Source organism: Gopherus flavomarginatus, chromosome 5 (assembly GCF_025201925.1).
Source record: "Gopherus flavomarginatus isolate rGopFla2 chromosome 5, rGopFla2.mat.asm, whole genome shotgun sequence".
In the NCBI taxonomy this organism is placed as follows: domain Eukaryota; kingdom Metazoa; phylum Chordata; order Testudines; family Testudinidae; genus Gopherus; species Gopherus flavomarginatus.
This window is the reverse complement of record NC_066621.1, coordinates 71,985,447-72,003,290: the sequence shown is the minus strand read 5'-3', so window position 1 is coordinate 72,003,290 and position 17,844 is coordinate 71,985,447.

Here is a 17,844-nt window from a genome sequence, read left to right as displayed (position 1 = left end):
ATGCGCCAGGTTCTCCCTCCTGCCGCAAAAGGGGCAGGCCTTGGGCACGGGTGTGAACCTTGCCAGGTACACGCCCATGCTCACAGCTCCGTGAAAGAGCCGCCAACCAATGTCCTCGGTGGGCCGTGGGACCAAAGTAGAATAAAGGCACCTCACCCTCAGGGTGGGATGCAAGGGTGAGGAAATGCAGTGTGTGGAGCACCAGCATGTACAGCTGGTCTCTAGATGCGATTTCGAACCAGACCGGCTGCAGGGTATGCAGCCAGCTAGAAGTGTAGGAATGGAGAGGCTGGGGGTGACGGGGGAGAGGGGAGGGGTTGCGGAACAGGGGCCGAATAATAATGTCCGGAAGGCCTGGGGGGACTGCTCTCTCACAGGGCCCGCTGCAGGAAGACAAGAGAAACGAGTGACAAGGCGGTCTCCACTCCTGGAGTACGTGCAGGGGGGCCGTAAGGGTGGAGAGCCCCATGCGCCGACCGAGCACGTGGGCATCCACCCAGTCTCCCCTGTTGTATCGGAGCCCTCTGAGGCGACGGAGGAAGGCGTGTGCCAATGTGCTCCACGCTGGACTACCCACACCGTAAAGGAGTCTCTGCAGGGCCTGGAGGCGGAAGACAGAGACCTGGCTGTGCAGGCAGACCAGGCCCTGCCCTCCCTCCCTCCTCCATGGGGAGACTCAAAACCCCTGCAGGGACTTAGTGCAGCCCTGGCCAGAAGAACTCCAAGACCGTCCTCTGGAGCCTGACCAGGGTCCCCGGGGCCAGGCTCAGGCTGTTGAACTGGTGCCAGAGCATGGACAGGGAGGTTTGGCACCAGCGCCCTCCCTCGCAGAGAGAGACACTGGAGCAGTCCTGTCCATCTCTGCAGCCACTCACCCACCCTGGCCTCCAAATTCTGCCAGTTCTCTGGCGGAGAAGGATGCATGGCGGATAGATAAATGCCAAGATAGAGCAGCGGACCCGCGCTCCACTGGATGGCTTGAAGCACGGGTGGGAGGGAGCTCACCTGCCACCCGACCACCAGGCCAGAACTCTTGACTCAGTTGACCCGGGCGGAGAAGGCTGCCAAATAAACAGCCTGTCAGGCTTCCACCCACACCAGGTCCCCTGGGTCCTGGACCGCGAGGAGCACGTTGTCAGCATACGCCGACAGGACCAGCCACAGCTCCGGCTCTCGAAGCACCAACCCCGTCAACCTCTGACAGAGAAGACCAGAGGAAGGGCTCGATCACAAGAGCATGCCTCTGGCCTGAGAAGGGGCACCCCTGCCGTACTCCCCGCCCGAAGCTGACCAGCTCGGTCAGGGTCCAGTTGAGCCTGACCAGACACTCTGCGGAAGCGTATAGCACCTGCAGAAAACCCACATACTGGGATCCAAAGCCTAACACTCGCAGAGTGCCCAGGAGACACCCGTGGTCCACCCTGTTGAACGCCTTCTCCTGATCCAGAGACAGGACGGCGAACGACAGACTATCCCTGCACCCAAGCTCCTGGACCAGATACAGGTTATCAAAGATGCTACGGCCTGGGATGGTGTAGATCTGGTCTGAGTGGATCACGTCCTCCAGCACGGACTCCAGCCGCAGCGAGATGGCCTTGGCTACGATTTTGTAGTTCGTGCTGAGGAGCAAAACAGGACGCCAATTCCGTAAGTCACGGAGGTCCCCCTTCTTTAGCAATAAAGCGAGCATGCCTCACCTGCATATGAGAGGGAGGACCCCGCTCTGCAAGGACTCGGCCCAGACGGTGACCAGGTCTGGGTTGAGGATGTCCCAGAACACGTGCTAGAATTCCACGGTCAGCCTGTCCATGCCCGGAGATTTTTTGGTAGGCAGACGACGGAGGGCTTCCGGGAACTCAGCCAGAGAGAGAGGCAGCTCTAGCCGGCCTCGGTCACCCGTGCTGACCATCGGGAGTCCGTCCCAGAACACTCTGCAAGCGACAGGATCGGTCTTTTCTCCCCAGATCCGGTGCGCGTAGAAGGCCCTGGCCCTCTGGCACATTTCTGTCGGATCCGTGGAGGGCGGGCGTGCCTACTTCTGCCGGAAGGCAGGTGACATGCTTCTTGTCCCCTCTCTTTTTCTCTAGGGCATAGAAGAAGCAGGAGCCGTGATCCATCTCCCGAAGGAGGTGGATGCGGGATTGAACAAAAGCACCCCGGGCCCGATGGTCTTCGAGGACCCGGAGCTCCTCCCACTTCTCTCGGCATGCTCCGCAGAGGGATGGATCCTCAGGGCTGGCGACCAGATGCCTCTCCAGCTCTAAGACCTCCCATTCCAACTGCTCTATCGCCACATCCCTCCGTTGCTGGCACCCTGGGTGTAGTCACGGCAGAAGAGCCGGGCACGCACCTTTCCCACATCCCACCACCACTGCGCCAAGGGAAAGGCATTCCTCTGCCCTCGCCAGGCCAGCCAGAACTCCTGGAAGGACACCACGAACCCCATATCCTCCAGCAAGCTGTTAAAATGCCAATAGGCTGGTCCTGGCCTCTCCACACAGCGAGAGAGAGAGAGGCCGTCACAGTGACAAGTTGATGATCCAAAAAAGGGGCAGGCCGGACGCTGGAGGCCTGGGCCTGTGAAAGACAGAAGCGCTACAAATAGATGCAGTCCAACCAAGAGTGGCACGACCGATGAGCTTCCACCCGGACATAGGTAAACGTGGAGACATCGTCCGGGTGGTGGTCGCGCCAGACATCCACCAGGGAGTGATGGTTGACAATCTCCCGGAGGACGTCCGCGGCAGCCGGGTTCTGCTCAGTCACCAAGCGATCCCGCTAGTCGAGGGTGGTGTTAAAGTCCCTGCCCAGGACCAGGCATTCATGAGGATCCAAGGAGCCGAGGAAGGTGGACGCCTGCTAATAGAATTGCAGCCGCTCTGGGTCCGATGTCAGGGCATAGACGTTCACAAGGTTGACCACGAGCCCCTCCATGCAGACCCAGAGGTACAACAGGCGGCCAGGCACAGTCTCGGTGACTCCCAGCACCTCCGGTAGGTCGGGGGAGAACAGTGTCGCCACTCCAGCCGTATGGGTTGTGAGATGGCTAAAGTAGACCCTGTCCCCCAACTCCAGCCGCCAGCCGGCCTTGGCAGCCGGATCCGTATGAGTCTCCTGCAGGAAAACCACAGAGTACCCCACCTCCCAAGGGAAAGAGCATCTGCCTCCTGCGGAGACCCACCCTACAGCCCCGGCTGTTCAATGTGGCAAAGGTGATGAGTGACATGAGAAGGGCTGGGGGGGATCCTCGCTGGCAGGGAAGCTCACAGCCCCCCCTTGGGGCGCACAGCAAACCGTGACCCACTCCGAAGGTGAGCAAGGAGTCACAGAAGCTTTGGACCTGCTGGTAAGCCATGGCACCCTGCTTCCCAGTCCTTTTGCCCTCCCCCATGAGGGCCCTCGCAGCCCGGAGGATCTGGTGAAAATCCCCCCCATCGCTGGAGAGCAAGTGGTACCTTGTTGCGGGAGCTCTGGACATCATCTAGAAACTCCCACAGCTCTTCTTGCAGCGTATGGGGGGAGTGGGGTCACTGGCCTCCAGTGATCCACTGGTTGGGCCTCTGGCACAGCCCCGTGGCCTACTGAGATGGGCAGGCAAGGGGCGGACCTGCGATGTGGCGCCCGATGAGCTGGCGCCACATGGTCCGCCTCAGACTCCGGCTCAATGAGGGGCAGCGGAGGGAAGAGTGCAGCCCCTAGTGGGTCGGGACTGGGAAATTCAAAGGCTGCTCCCTGGGGGTCATCCTCTGGGAAAGGGAAGAAGACGGCCCCGGGGCGGCAATAACATCACACGAGGTGGAGGGCATAGGGACGGGGTTAGGAGTAAGGGCAAGGTTGGGGTCAGGAGCAGGATCGGGGAGAGGGACAGAGGTGGGATCCTGGGCTACAGGAGCTGGACTGTCAGGAGATGGCTCCTCTCAGCCAGGCTTAGGGGTCTGAGAGGAGGTGGTCCCCAGTGAGGTTGGGCCCAGGCCCAATGGCAGGTGTGACAGCCGCAGCATTGGGAGATGTAGAACCTTCAGTGAGGCCCCCGCCCAGGAAGGAACTCGGTCGCCCCACACCAACGAGGGATACCCCTGGTAGCTCGGGTCCCAGCCACGAGGCACCGGCCATCGCCTCAACAGGCTCGGCAGCTGTCAGCGGGGTGCCACCCGTGGCCGGGCAGGTCGAAGAGTCCAGGGGACTCTCGGAGGTGGGAGCGGACGCAGTAGTTGGGACAATGGAACACGGGAAGGGGGAGCTGGGGTGAGGTTGGCCAGGTTGAGGCCCGCTGGCAGAGGGTCATCCTCCCCCCTGGGTGACCGGGGTCAGACCCCGGGCCTTGATCTCCGCAAAGATAGAAGGGAGCTCACCTCCTACCACCCCGAGGTCCTCACCTCGGGTGTTGCAGGGGGTGCAGGTGGCAAGGGAACAGGAGGAGTCTCATTGGAGGCCTCCGCAGGGAGGGACTGCGGAGGAGGGATGGTGGTACCCTCTGGTGCTGCCATGTCTTCCCCAGCCGCCACTGGCTGATGGACTGAACCTGTGGGCAAGGTGCAAGGCTCGCTGTCTGTGGCCCCCTTTCTGGTCTTTCGGGGGACCTCTGCATCAGGTGGCAGGAGCGGAGCTCGAGCCTTCTGCTTACCCCTGTACTCGGGTCCAGCTCTCCATGGCTGGTTGACAGGTTGGGTCGGGGGGCAGGGATGACAGCTCAGGGACTTGGAGAGGTACTCGTGGGACAGCATGAGGGAGGGAAGATTCCCCCTGGGGAGAGCCCTCTCCCATGCCCGGCAGTACCCCTGTGCACCCTCCCCTACAGGCCCCGCCGGAGTGCAGGCAGCAAAGGCAGGGCCCTCCCGCTCATCCGAGCGCACTGGAGGAGGTACGCCTGAAGCCCGAGCGAGAGCAGTGATTGGCTGGGAAGGAGAAGGGGCGGCTCTGGGCACCAGGCAGCCAGGGGCGCCGGCGATGACGGGGCCGGCACCCTGCCGGGGCTCGGGGGTCCTGGGCTCTCCTCTGTGCCGAGCCAAGGGGCAGTCTCTCCGAATGTGCCCCGTCACCTGGCAGAGGTAACATTAGGCCTCCCCCATAGAGTAATGCATGCGATAATGGGGCCCCTGATAGGGGACCAGGAAATACCCCTTGAGAGCCTCTTCAACTGCCACCGGCGGCACGTGGCGAAGCTGCGCCTGTTGGCGGAATGAGAGGACGTGACAGGGGGCAGGGTCTTTGCAGCCCAACAGGAGAGGACTTACAACAGAAAGGGGCCTCCCCAGGGTAGAGAGGGCGGGTAACAGGGCCATATTGGGAAGGAAGAGAGGGAAGGAGGTCAGGACCACACAGACACCCAGTGGCTCCAGGGGGACGAATACGCCCCCCACCGCCAGGCCTTTCTCCACTGCCTCCTGGATGGCGGCCTCCGAGGTAAGGAAGAAGACGACCTTGCCATACATCTTGGAGGCCACCACGATGGCCGTGGGCCCCACCACCCTCGCCAACGCCCGCACGTAGGTCTCCACGTGGGGCAAGGCGGGCACCAGGAGGCAACAGACGCCGTGCTTCCTGGTCAAGGTGGGGAAGGGGCCCTGGCCACTATTGGTGGTAGCAGAGGCAGTGGTCGGGGGAGATAATGTAGCGGCAGGCGGGGGGGCTGCTGAAACCACCTGAGCTTATGCCCTGGGAGCTGGGGGAGGGGCACCCGCAGAGCTGGTGGAGGGAACAGTGGGGAGGGACGCTATGGCCGGAGTGGGGCCGTGGCAGTAGTGGCAGCCCCTGCCATGGCAGGCCTAATCTTTTTAGCGGGGCCTTTCCCTTTCTTTTTGCCCTGGCCCTTTCTGCTGGCTGGAGGAGCTTCCCCAGAATCGGAGGGGGCGAGGGACGTGGCTACAGCAGAGGGCACCCTGTCACCCACCACTGCCGGTGCCTCAGCGGGAGCGGTGGCAGGTGGCCCGGCAGCAGCGGTTGAGGTGGAGACTAGAGGAGTTGTCGGGGGGGCAGAGGGGGCGGCGTTTGCCCCAGGGATCCCACCCATCGCATCTCCTGCTATGGTGAATAGGGAGGGAGGGGAAATACCAGAGAAAGGGAGGGGGAAGGGGAAGCAAGTCACCACCCCTCCCTACTAGGCTGCAGGCAGGGGAGAAAGGTGCCAAAATGGGGGAGCGGGGCAGATAAGGGGAGTAGCAAGGCCTGGGGGTGGGGGTCAGTCACCAACACAGGATTGAAATCCAGCTCCTCTAACTGCACGAGGGGAGGGATACAACAGCAGTGGGGGGTGCAAGGGAGAGGCACAAGCACACCAAAGGGGGCATGGGCGCACAAGGGGAGGGGCTAATCAAAGTGAGGGGGCCGCAGAGGGAGGGGAGCAACTAGATTGGGAGTGAGGCAGAGGGACTAAGGGGCTAGCTTCAGGGCTGGGGCGGGACAAAAAGCTGCAAGGGGAGACGGGCGGAGCAGGCAAACTGAAGTGGGGGAGGGGAAGGCTACGAGGGGCAAATGGGGCAGGCAACAAGGGGCAAAGCTAGGGGGCCTGTTGCAGAGGGGAAGGGGTCAGTCCGGGGGAGGGGAGGGTGCGTGCACTCAGAAGCACTTGTGAAAAGTCAGTGTTTGGCTGGCTGTTGCTGCAGGCCCAAATGGTGGTACTAGGGCAAGGCAGGCCAGGTGAGCAGCTGAGTCCCAGAGGCAGGAACTGAGGCAGATGGTGAGGGGGCAGTGGGGGTTGGAGAACACAGATGGACCAGGGGGCAGGCTCCACACCACACCCTGTGTCCCAACAAACACAGTCTACACCCCCACCACTAGAGCACAGTTAAAGAGTTACTCAGTCCTTGATGGCCCCCTCCACAGTGGTCTCCAGAGTCCTGTGCGTTCCCCCAGCAGCCTGTGATCTTCTCAGTCCTCTTCCTCCTCCAGGGTCCAGCAGCTCCCCAGGACAAACACAGCTCCAGCAGCAGCTCCTCCTCCAGCAACCCTGGTGGCCAGGCAGGAAGGACTCCCCAAAGATGGTAGCGGTGGTGGTGGTGGGGTCCTGGCTTCTCCCTCCAGAGGTGTAGGTGGGGGTGGGAGTGGAGGGGGGCTGGCCAGCAAGGCCCCTCACACAGCAGCAGTTCAGGGAAGGCGCACTCCAACCAGCAGCAGCCGAGGAAGAGAGAAGGAGCTCTAGCCAGCAAGGCAGCCAGAGAAGGGGGAGCACTCCAGCCAGCAGGACAGCCTGAACAGACTGAGCGCTCCCTGTACCTATTGGGTATCCAGGAAGTGCTAAAGGATCCCCCTCCCCAGCCTAAGGGGAGGATCCACAGGACCTCAAAAACCCAACTGATTTCGGAGGACAACTAATAAAAGAACAGGGTCAGGAGTGCAGTCAAAGGGTCATAAGAAGGGAGCCTGACAGGGACACCGAGCAGAGAACCCCAGACAGTGCCCACTGCTCCTCGAAGGCATCAAGGGAGCCAGTGGATGCCGCCCAGAGGAACTCCGCCCGGATACATGAACGGACTAAGGATTGGAAACAAGCCCCACAGTCACCGGAGTCTCCATCGGCCAACCTCCCCTCCCTGGTTGCGTAGATGACCATTTTAGCCCGAGTGAGGAGGAGGCTGACCAAAAGGTCCCACGACTTTGTGGGGCCACGGATAGGGAATGCAAAGAGAAGGAGGTGAGGGGAAAAAGTGCAGCCAGAAATGTAACAGGATATTGGTGAGGAGCCGGTATAGGGGCTGCAACCTGGCATACTCTAAGTGAAGGTATGCCAGGGTCTCCCTCAAGCTGCAGAAGGGGCAGGTGTCCGGGACAGTGGTAAACCGCGCCAAATACATGCTCGTGCTCACAGCCCCATGGAGCCCCCAGCTAATATCCCCGGCGGGCCGCGGGACCAGGGTAGAGTAGAGGCTTGCCTACCAGGGCTCCTCACCCTCCAGAGGTGGCAGGAGGTCCCGCCACTTTGTGTCGAGGCAGGACACGAGGGTGAGGAAGTGAAGGGTGTGGAGCACGAGCGTGTAGAGATGCTTCCTTGGCGCGGTTTGGAAGCGGACCGGCTGCAGGTCGTGCAGCCGGCTTGCGGAGAAGGGGCGGGGCGGGGGGGGGCGGTCGGATCCACGGGGCAGGGGCCTGATGAAAAGGTCCGGAGGGCTTGGGGTGGTGAGTGGGCGAGGCGTGCCCTCTCGCAGGACTCGGTCGAGGTAGGCCCGAGCAGCGGGCGGCAAAGTGGCCTCCACCTCCTGTAGTACACGCCGGGGAGTACAAGGTCTGGAGAGCCCCATACACTGAGCGAGCGTTGGGGGATCCAGCCAGTCTCCCGGTCGTAGTCCAGGAGGTCTCCGACCCAGGTAGCTTCTGCCAGGACCAACCTCTGGCACACCGCGGGGTACTCTGTCACCTGCACACGGAGCGGGGGATTGTGTTCAGGGGCTCCGCAAGGAGATCTGCCCCCTTAGTGGCCGCCACGGACCTGGTCGCAGAGAACAGCTTCCAGGTCCAGAGGAGGTGCTGGTAGAAGACCAGCAGCCCGGAGAGGTCTCGCGGAAGACCCCTCGGATCGAGATAAAGGAGCTGCCGGTCGTATCAGAGCCCTTGGAAGTGGTGCAGGAAGGCGTGCACCAGCGCTCTCCACGTCGGACTACCCGCACCATAAAGAAGCCTCTTCAGTGCCTGGAGGCGGAAGACGTGGACCTGAGCGCGCAGGCACTTCAGGCCCTGCCCTCTCTCCTCCAGGGATAGGTGCAGTCCTCCTGCAGGGACCCAGTGCAGTCCTGGCCAAAAGATCTCCAGAACCACCCTCCGGAGGTCGACCAGGAAGCCCGGGGCTGAGATGATGGCATTGAGCCGTTTCGAGAGCATGGACAGGACTAGCTGGTTGAGCACCAGTGCCCTCCCTTGAAGGGAAAGGCACTGGAGGAGTCCTGTCCATTTCCGGAGCCGCTCCGCCACCCTGCCCTGCAAACCTTGCCAGTTCTCCAGCGGAGAAGGATGCATGGCGGAAAGGTAAATGCCAAGATAGAGCAGCGAACCCGCACTCCACCGGATGGCCTGAAGTGCGGATGGGAGGGAGCCTGCCTGCCACCCATCCCCGACCACCAGGCCAGAGCTCTTGCCCCAGTTGACCCAGGAGGAGGAGGCTGCCGAGTACACCACCTGGCAAGCCTCCACCCGCACCAAGTTGCCCGGGTCCTGGACTATGAGGAGCATATCATCGGCGTATGCCGACAGGACCAGCCGCAGCTCCGGCTCCCGAAGCACCAACCCCGTCAACCTCTTGCGGAGGAGACAGAGGAAGGGCTCGATGGCCAGAGCGTACAGCTGGCCCGAGAAGGGGCACCCCTGCCGCACTCCCCGCCCGAAGCTGACCGGCTAGGTCAGGGTCCAGTTGAGCCTGACCAGACACTCTGCGGAAGCGTACAGCACCCGGAGAAAACCCACAAACTGGGACCCGAAGCCCAACGCTCGCAGAGTGCCCAGGAGGTACCCGTGGTCCACCCTGTCGAACGCCTTCTCCTGATCCAGGGACAGGAGGGCGAACGACAGACCATCCCTGCACCCAAGCTCCAAGAGATCCCGGACCAGATAGAGGTTATCGAAGATGCTACGGCCCGGGACGGTGTAGGTCTGGTCTGGGTGGATCACGTCCTCCAGCACGGCCCCCAGCTGCAGCGAGATGGCCTCGGCTACGATTTTGTAGTCCGTGCTGAGAGCGAGATGGGACACCAATTCCGTAAATCACGGCGGTCCCCCTTCTTCGGCAATAAGGATAGCACGGCTCGCCTGCACGAGAGAGGGAGGACCCCGCTCTGCAAGGACTCGGCCCAGACGGTGACCAGGTCTGGGCCGAGGACATCCCAGAACACGCAGTAGAACTCCACAGTCAGCCCGTCCATGCCCGGACACTTGTTGGTGGGCATGCGACGAAGGGCTTCCGAGAACTCTGCCAGAGTGAGAGGCAGCTCTAGCTGGTCCCGGTCGCCCCCGCTGACCGTTGGGAGCCCGTCCCAGAGCACTCTGTGAGCGGCAGGATTGGTCGGATCCAGGGAGAAAAGGTGTGCGTAGAATGTCCTGGCCCTCTCGCACATCTCCGCCGGATCCGTAAGGGGGGTGCTGTCCTCTGCCAGAAGGCAGGTGATGTGCTTCTTGGCCCCCCAGGGTCTTCTCCAGGGCGTAGAAGAAGCGGGAGCCGCGATCCATCTCCCGAAGGAGGCGGGATCAAACAAAGGCGCCCCGGGCCCGATGGTCTTCGAGGACCCGGAGCTCCTCTCACTTCTCCCGGCACACTCCGCAAAGGGATGGATCCTCGGGGCTGGTGGCCAGAAGCCTCTCCAGCTCTAAGACCTCCCATTCCAGCTGCCCTATCGCCGCATCCCTCCGTTGGCTGGCACCCCGGGTGTAGTCACGGCAGAAGAGCCAGGCGCGCACCTTCCCGACATCCCACCACCGCCGCGCCGAGGGAAAGGCACGCCGCTGCCCTCGCCAGGCCAGCCAGAATTCCTGGAAAGATGCCACAAAGCCCGCATCCTCAAGCAAGCTGTTGTTAAAGTGCCAATAGGCCGGCCCCTGCCTCTCTGCACAGAGAGAGGCTGTCACAGTGACGAGGTGGTGATCCGGAAAAGGGGCCGGCCACACGCTGGAGGACTGGGCCCGTGAAAGATGGAACCGTGACAAATAGATGCGGTCCAACTGGGAGTGGCACCACCGATGGGCTCCCATCCGGACAGAGGTAAACGTGGAGACATCGTCCGGGTGGTGGTCACGCCAGACCTCCACCAGGGAGTGATGGTTGACAATCTCCCAGAGGACGTCCGCGGCGGCCGGGCTTTGCTCGGTCCGTGAGTGGTCCCGCTCCTCTAGGATGGTGTTAAAGTCCCCGTCCAGGACCAGGTATTCACGAGGGTCCAAGGAGCCAAGGAAGGCAGATGCCTGCTGATAGAACTGCAGCCACTCCGGGGCCGATGTCGGGGCATAGACATTCACGAGGTTGACCACGAGCCCCTGCATGCGGACCTGGAGGTGCAACAGGCGGCCCAGCACAGCCTCGGTGACCCCCAGCACCTCGGGTAGGTCGGAGGAGAACAGGGTAGCTACTCCAGCCCTACGGGCTGTGAGATGGCTGAAGTAGACCCCGCCCCCCCACTCCAGCCGCCAGCTGCAGGAAAACCAGAGTACCCTCCCTCCTGAAGGAAGGAGAGAACCTGGCTCCTGTGGAAACCCACCCTACAGCCCTGGGTGTTCAACGTGGCAAAGGTGACGAATGCCATGAGGAGGGCTGGGGGTATCCTCACCAGCAGGGGCACTCACGGCCCTACTTGGGCCGCGCAGCAAACCGTGACCCAGCCCGAAGGTGAGCAAGGAGTCACGGAAGCTGCGGACTCGGTGGTAAGCCGCGGCACCCTGCTTCCCGGTCCTTTTGCCCTCCCCCATGAGGGCCCTCGCGACCCAGAGAATCTGGTGGAAATCCCCCCATCGCTGGAGAGGAAGTAGTACCTTGCTGCGGGAGCCCCGAACGTCCTCTAGAAACTCTCGCAGCACAGGGGGCGGTGGGTTCACTGGCCTCTGGCGATCCACCGGTGGGGCCTCCAACATAGCCCCGTGGCCTACTGAAACGGGCAGGCAAGGGGAGGACTCGCGACGTGGCACCTGATGGGCTGGCACCACATGGTCCGCCTCCGACCCCGGCTCTATGGGGGGTGGCGGAGGGAAGAGTGCAGCCCCTAGGGGGTCGGGACTGTGAAACACAAAGGCCGCTCCCTGGGGGGCACCCTCCAGGAAAGGGAAGGGGACAGCCCCAAGGGCGGCAATAACATTGTGGGGGGTGGAGGGGGTAGGAACGGGGTCAGGAGTAAGGTCGGGGAGAGGGACACGGGTGGGATCCTGGGCCGCAGGAGCCTGACTAACAGGAGGTGTTTCCTCGCGGCCAGGCTCGGGGGCCTGAGGGGTAGGGAGGGGGTCCCTAGTGACGCCAGGCTCAGGCTCAACCGCAGGTAGGGCAGCCTTGGCTTTGAGAGACGCAGAACCCTCAGTGGGGCCCCTGCCCAGGAAGGAACTCGGTTGCCTCGCACCACCGAGGGACACCTATGGTAGCCCGTCACCCAGCCACGAGGCACCAGCCGTCACCTCAACAAGCTCGGCGGCCGTCAGTGGGGTGCCATCCGCGGCTGGGCACGTCGAGGAGTCCAGGGGACTCTCGGAAGTGGGAGCGGACGCAGCAGTCAGGAGGAGAGAACATAGGGAAGCGGGAGCTGGGGTGAGGTCAGCTATGTCGAGGCACGCTGGCAGAGGGTCATCCTCCCCCAGGGTAACCGGGTTCAGACCCAGGGCCTCGATCTCCTCAAAGATGGAGGGGGGCTCACCTCCCACCACCCCGGAGTCCTCCCCACTAGCGCCCGAGGCGACGATCGCCTCTGGTGTTGCAGGGGGCGCTGGTGGCAAGGGAGCAGGAGGGGCCTCATTCGGGGTCTCCGAAGGGAGGGACTGCGGAGGAGGGATAGTGGTACCCTCCGGAGCTGCCACGTCGTCCCCAGCCGGCACTGGCCAATGTACCGACCCCGTGGGCAAGTTGGAAGGCTCGGTGTCTGCGGCCCCCTTTTTGGTCTTTCGAGGGGCCTCCACATCTGGTGGCAGGAGCGGTGCTTGAGCCTTCCACTTGCCCCGCTTACCCTGTACTCGAGTCCAGTCCTCCATGGCGTCGCCTGTGGGCTGGTTGACAGGGGTTGGGTCGGAGGGCAGGGATGGTGGTTCGTGGACTTGGAGAGGTACTAGTGGGACAGCCGGAGGGAGGGAAGATTCCCCCTGGGGAGAGCCCTCTCCCACGCCCGGCAGTATCCCTGCTGCACCCTCCTCCACAGGTCCCGCCAGAGTGCAGGCAGCGGAGGCGGGGCTCTCCCGCTTGTCTGGGTGCACTGGAGGAGGTATCCCTGAGGCCCGAGCGGGAGCAGTGATGGGCTGGGAAGGAGGAGGGGCGGCCCTGGGCACCAGGCGGCTAGGGGCGCCGGCGATGACGGGGCCAGCACCCTGCCGGGGCTCGGAGGTCCCAGGCGCTCCTCCATGCTAGGCCAAGGGGCAGTCCCTCCGAACGTGCCCCGTCGCCTGGCAGAGGTAACACTGGGCCTCCCCCATAGATTAGTGCACCCGGTAATGGGCCCCCTGATAGGGGATCAAGGAAGACCCCTCGAGCGCCTCTCTACCACTGGCGGCAGTTGAAGCTGCACTTGCCGGTGGAATGAGAGGACATGACGGAGGGCGGGGTCTTTGCAGCCCAAGGGGAGAGGGCTTACCACGGAAATGGGCTTCCCCAGGGTAGAGAGGGCGGGTAACAGGGCGGCATTGGGAAGGAAGGGAGGGACAGAGGTCAGGACGACATGGACACCCAGGTCCTCCAGCAGCTCCAGGGGGACAAACCCCCCCCCCCCCACCTGCCAGGCCCTTCTCCACTGCCTTCTGGATGGCGGCCTCCGAGGCAAGGAAAAAGACCACCTTGCCGTACATCTTGGAGGCCGCCACGATGGCCGTGGGCCCCACCACCCGCGCCAATGCCCGCATGTAGGTCTCCACATGGGGCGAGGTAGGCACCAGGAGGCAATGGAAGCCGTGCTTCCTGGTCAAGGTGGGGAAGGGGCCCCGGCCGCTGCAGAGGGTAGCGGAGGCGGCGGTCGGGGAGATGACATAGCGGCAGGCGGGGGGGCCACTGTCACCTGGGCGTATGCCCTGGGGGCCGGGGGAGGGGCACTCGCAAAGCTGGTGGAGGGAATAGCGGGGAGGGGCGCCGCGGCTGGTGGCGGGGCCGTGGCAGTGCAGCAGCGGTTGAGGTGGAAACTAGGGCGGGGGAGGGGGGGACAGGGGTTGTCCCAGGAGTCCCACCCACCGCATCCCCCACCATGATGAATAGGGAGGGAGGGGAAATACCGGAGAAAGGGTGGGGAGGGAAAGCAGGTCAACCACTCCTCCCTGCTAGGCTGTAGGCAGGGGAGGAGGGTGCCAAAAGGGGGGAGGAGGCAGAGAAGGGGACTATCAAGGACCTGGGGAGGGGGTCAGTCATCGAAACGGGATCAAAATCCGGCTCCTCTAGCTGCACTAGGAGAGGGGAGGGATACAACAGCAATGGGAGGGTGCAGTGCAATAGGGCCAAACTCAAATGGGGGGAAGCACAAGTGCACTAAAGGGGCATGGGCGCACGAGGGGGAGGGCAATCAGGACCAAGGGGCCATAGTGGAAGGGGAGCAACCAGGCTGGGAGTGGGGCAGAGGGACCAAGGGGCTAGCTTCAGAGCTGGGGCAGGACAAACAAAGCTGCAAATGGAGACAGGCGGGGCAGGCAAACAAACTGAAGCTGGGGGGGCGGGGGAAGGTTATGAGGGGCAAACAGGGCAGGCAACAAGAAGCAGAGCTAGGGGGCCTGTTGCAGAGGGGAAGGGGTCAGTCGGGGGGGTGGTGCATGCACCTACGAGCACTTGTGCAAAGTCAATAGCTGGCTGGTTGCTGCTGCTGCAGGCCCAAATGGTGGCAATAGGGCATGGCAGGCCAGGCGAGCAGCTGAGCCCCAGAGGCAGGAACTGAGGCAGATGGTAAGTGGCCTGTGGGGGTGGTGGAGGGGCCAGCAGTGCTGGTGCGGGTTGGGGGGGGACACAGATGGACAGGGGGCAGGCTCCACACCACACCCTGTGTCCCAACAAACACAGTCTAAACCCCCACCACTAGAGCACAGTTAAAGAGTTACTCAGTCTTTGATGGCCCCCTCCACAATGGGCTCCAGAGTCCTCCTGTGCGCTCCCCCAGCAGCCGGTGGTCTCGTCAGTCTTCTTCCTTCTCCAGGCTCCAGCAGCAGCAGCTCCTCCTCCAGCAACCCTGGTGGCCAGGCAGGAAGGACCCCTCACAGGCTGTAGCTGTAGTGGTGGTGGGGTCCTGGCCTCTCCCTCCAGAGGTGGGGGGAGTGAGGGCTGGCCAGCAGGTCAGCCCCAGCAGCAGTAGCAGCAGCAGCAGTTCAGGGAAGGAGCACTCCAGCCAGCAGCAGCAGCCCAGGAAGGGAGAAGGCGCTGCAGCCAGAGAAGGGGGAGCGCTCCAGCCATCTATTGGGTGTCTGGGAAGTGGGCGGGCGAAGCCCGCCCACTGCTAAAGGATCCCCCCTCAGCCTAAAGGGAGGACCCACAGGACCACAGAACCCACTGATTTCGGGGGACAACTAATAAAAGAACAGGGACAGGAGTGAGGTCAAAGGGTCATAAGAAGGGAACCTGACGGGACACCGAGCAGAGAACCCCGGACAGCGCCCACTGCTCCTCGAAGGCGTCAAGGGAGCCAGTGGACGCCGCCCAGAGGAACTCCGCCCGGATGCGTGAACGGACCATGGATCGGAAACAAGCCCCACAGTCGCCGGGGTCTCCATCGGCCAACCTCCTCTCCCTGGTCGCGTGGATGGCCTTTTTTGCCAGGGCAGAGGAGGAAGTTGACCAGGAGGTCCCGGGACTTCGTGGGGCCCGGATAGGGAGTGCGTAGAGAAGGAGGTGAGGGGAAAAGTGCAGCCAGAAACGTAAAAGGATGTGAATGAGGAGCCGGTGTAGGGGCTGCAACCGGGCGCACTCTAAGTAACGTGCGCCAGGGTCTCCCTCACGCCGCAGAAGGGGCAGGTGTCCGGGAACAGGGGTAAACCGCGCCAAGTACACGCCCGTGCTCACGGCCCCATGAAGGAGCCGCCAACTGATATCCCCAGTGGGCCTTGGGACCAAGGTGGAGTAGAGGCTGACCCACCGGGGCTCCTCACCCTCCAGAGGTGGCAGGAGGTCCCTCCACTTCGTATCGGGGCGGGACACGAGGGTGAGGAAGTGAAGGGTGTGGGAGCACAGAGCGCGTAGAGCTGCTTCCTAGGCGCGGTTTGGAAAACGGACCGGCTGCAGGTCGTGCAGCCGGCTCGCGGAGAAGGGGTGGGCGGGCCGGTTGGGCCTACGGGGCAGGGGCCCGATTGAAAAGGTCCCGGAGGGCCTGGGGTAGGGGGGTGGGCGGGGCGTGCCCTCCCGCAGGGACCGGTCGAGGTAGGTCGGAGCAGCGGGCGGCAAAGCGGCCTCCACCTCCTGGAGTATGCGCCGGGGAGTACAAGGTCTGGAGAGCCCCATGCTGTGAGCGAGCGTCAGGGGATCCAGCCAGCCTCCCCGGTCATAGTCCAGGAGATCTCCGACCCTGGTAGCTTCCGCCAGGACCAACCTCCGGCGCACCGCGGGGGACTCCGCCACCTGCACACGAAGCTGGGGATTGTGTAGCAGGGGCTCCGCGAGGAGGTCGGCCCCCTCGGTGGCCGCCACGGACCTGGTCGCAGAGAACAACTTCCCAGGTCGGAGGAGGTCTGGTAGAAGACCGGCAGCCCGGAGAGGTCTCGCGGAAGACCCCTCGGTTCGAGATAAAGGAGCTGCCGGTCGTATCGGAGCCCTCGGAAGCGGCAGAGGAAGGCATGCGCCAATACGCTCCATGCCGGACTACCCGCACCAAACAGGAGCCTCTGCAGGGCCTGGAGGCGGAAGACATGGACCTGAGTGCGTAAGCACTTCAGGCCCTGCCCCCCCTCCTCCAGGGGCAGGTGGAGGACCCCTGCAGAGACCCAGTGCGTCCCAGGCCAAAAGAACTCCAGAATCGCCGTCCGGAGGTGGGCCAGGAAACCCGGGGCCGGGACCAGGGTGTTGAGCCGGTACCAGAGCATGGACAGGACCAGTTGATTAAGCACCAGTGCCCTCCCCCGAAGGGAGAGGCACCGGAGTAGTCCTGTCCATTTCCGGAGCCGCTCCGTCACCCTGCCCTGCAAATCCTGCCAGTTCTCCGGCGGAGACGGATGCGTGGCAGAAAGGTAAACGCCGAGATAGAGCAGCGGACCCGCGCTCCACCTGATGGCCTGAAGAGCGGGTGGGAGGGAGCCTGCTTGCCACCCGTCCCCGACCACCAGGCCAGAGCTCTTGACCCAGTTGACCCGGGCGGAGGAGGCCGCCGAGTATACCGCCTGGCAAGCCTCCACCCGTGCCAAGTCACCTGGGTCCTGGACCACGAGAAGCACATCGTCGGCGTACGCCGACAGGACCAGCCGCAGCTCCGGCTCCCGAAGCACCAACCCCGTCAACCTCTTGCGGAGGAGACAGAGGAAGGGCTCGATGGCCAGAGCGTACAGCTGGCCCGAGAAGGGGCACCCCTGCCGCACTCCCCGCCCGAAGCTGACCGGCTAGGTCAGGGTCCAGTTGAGCCTGACCAGACACTCCGCGGAAGCGTACAGCACCCGGAGAAAACCCACAAACTGGGACCCGAAGCCCAACGCTCGCAGAGTGCCCAGGAGGTACCTGTGGTCCCTGTCGAACGCCTTCTCCTGATCCAGGGACAGGAGGGCGAACGACAGACCATCCCTGCACCCAAGCTCCAAGAGATCCCGGACCAGATAGAGGTTATCGAAGATGCTACGGCCCGGGACGGTGTAGGTCTGGTCTGGGTGGATCACGTCCTCCAGCACGGACCCCAGACGCAGCGAGATGGCCTTGGCAAAGATTTGTAGTCCGTGCTGAGAGCGAGACGGGACGCCAATTCCGTAAAGCGGAGTCCCCCTTCTTCGTAATAAGGCGAGCACAGCTCGCCTGCACGAGAGAGGGAGGACCCCGCCTGCAAGGACTCGCGCCCCAGACGCCGGGCCAGGTCTGGGCCGAGGACGTCCCAGAACACGCGGTAGAACTCCCACGGTCAGCCCGTCCATGCCCGAGACTTGTTGGTGGGCATGCGACGGAGGGCGTCCGAGAACTCGGCCAGAGAGAGGCAGCTCTAGCCGGGTCCCGGGCGCCCGCGCTGAGCGTCGGGAGCCCGTCCCAAAGCCACTTCTGCGAGCGGCAGGATCGGTCGGATCCGGAGAGAAAGGCCCGCGTAAGAAGGTCCG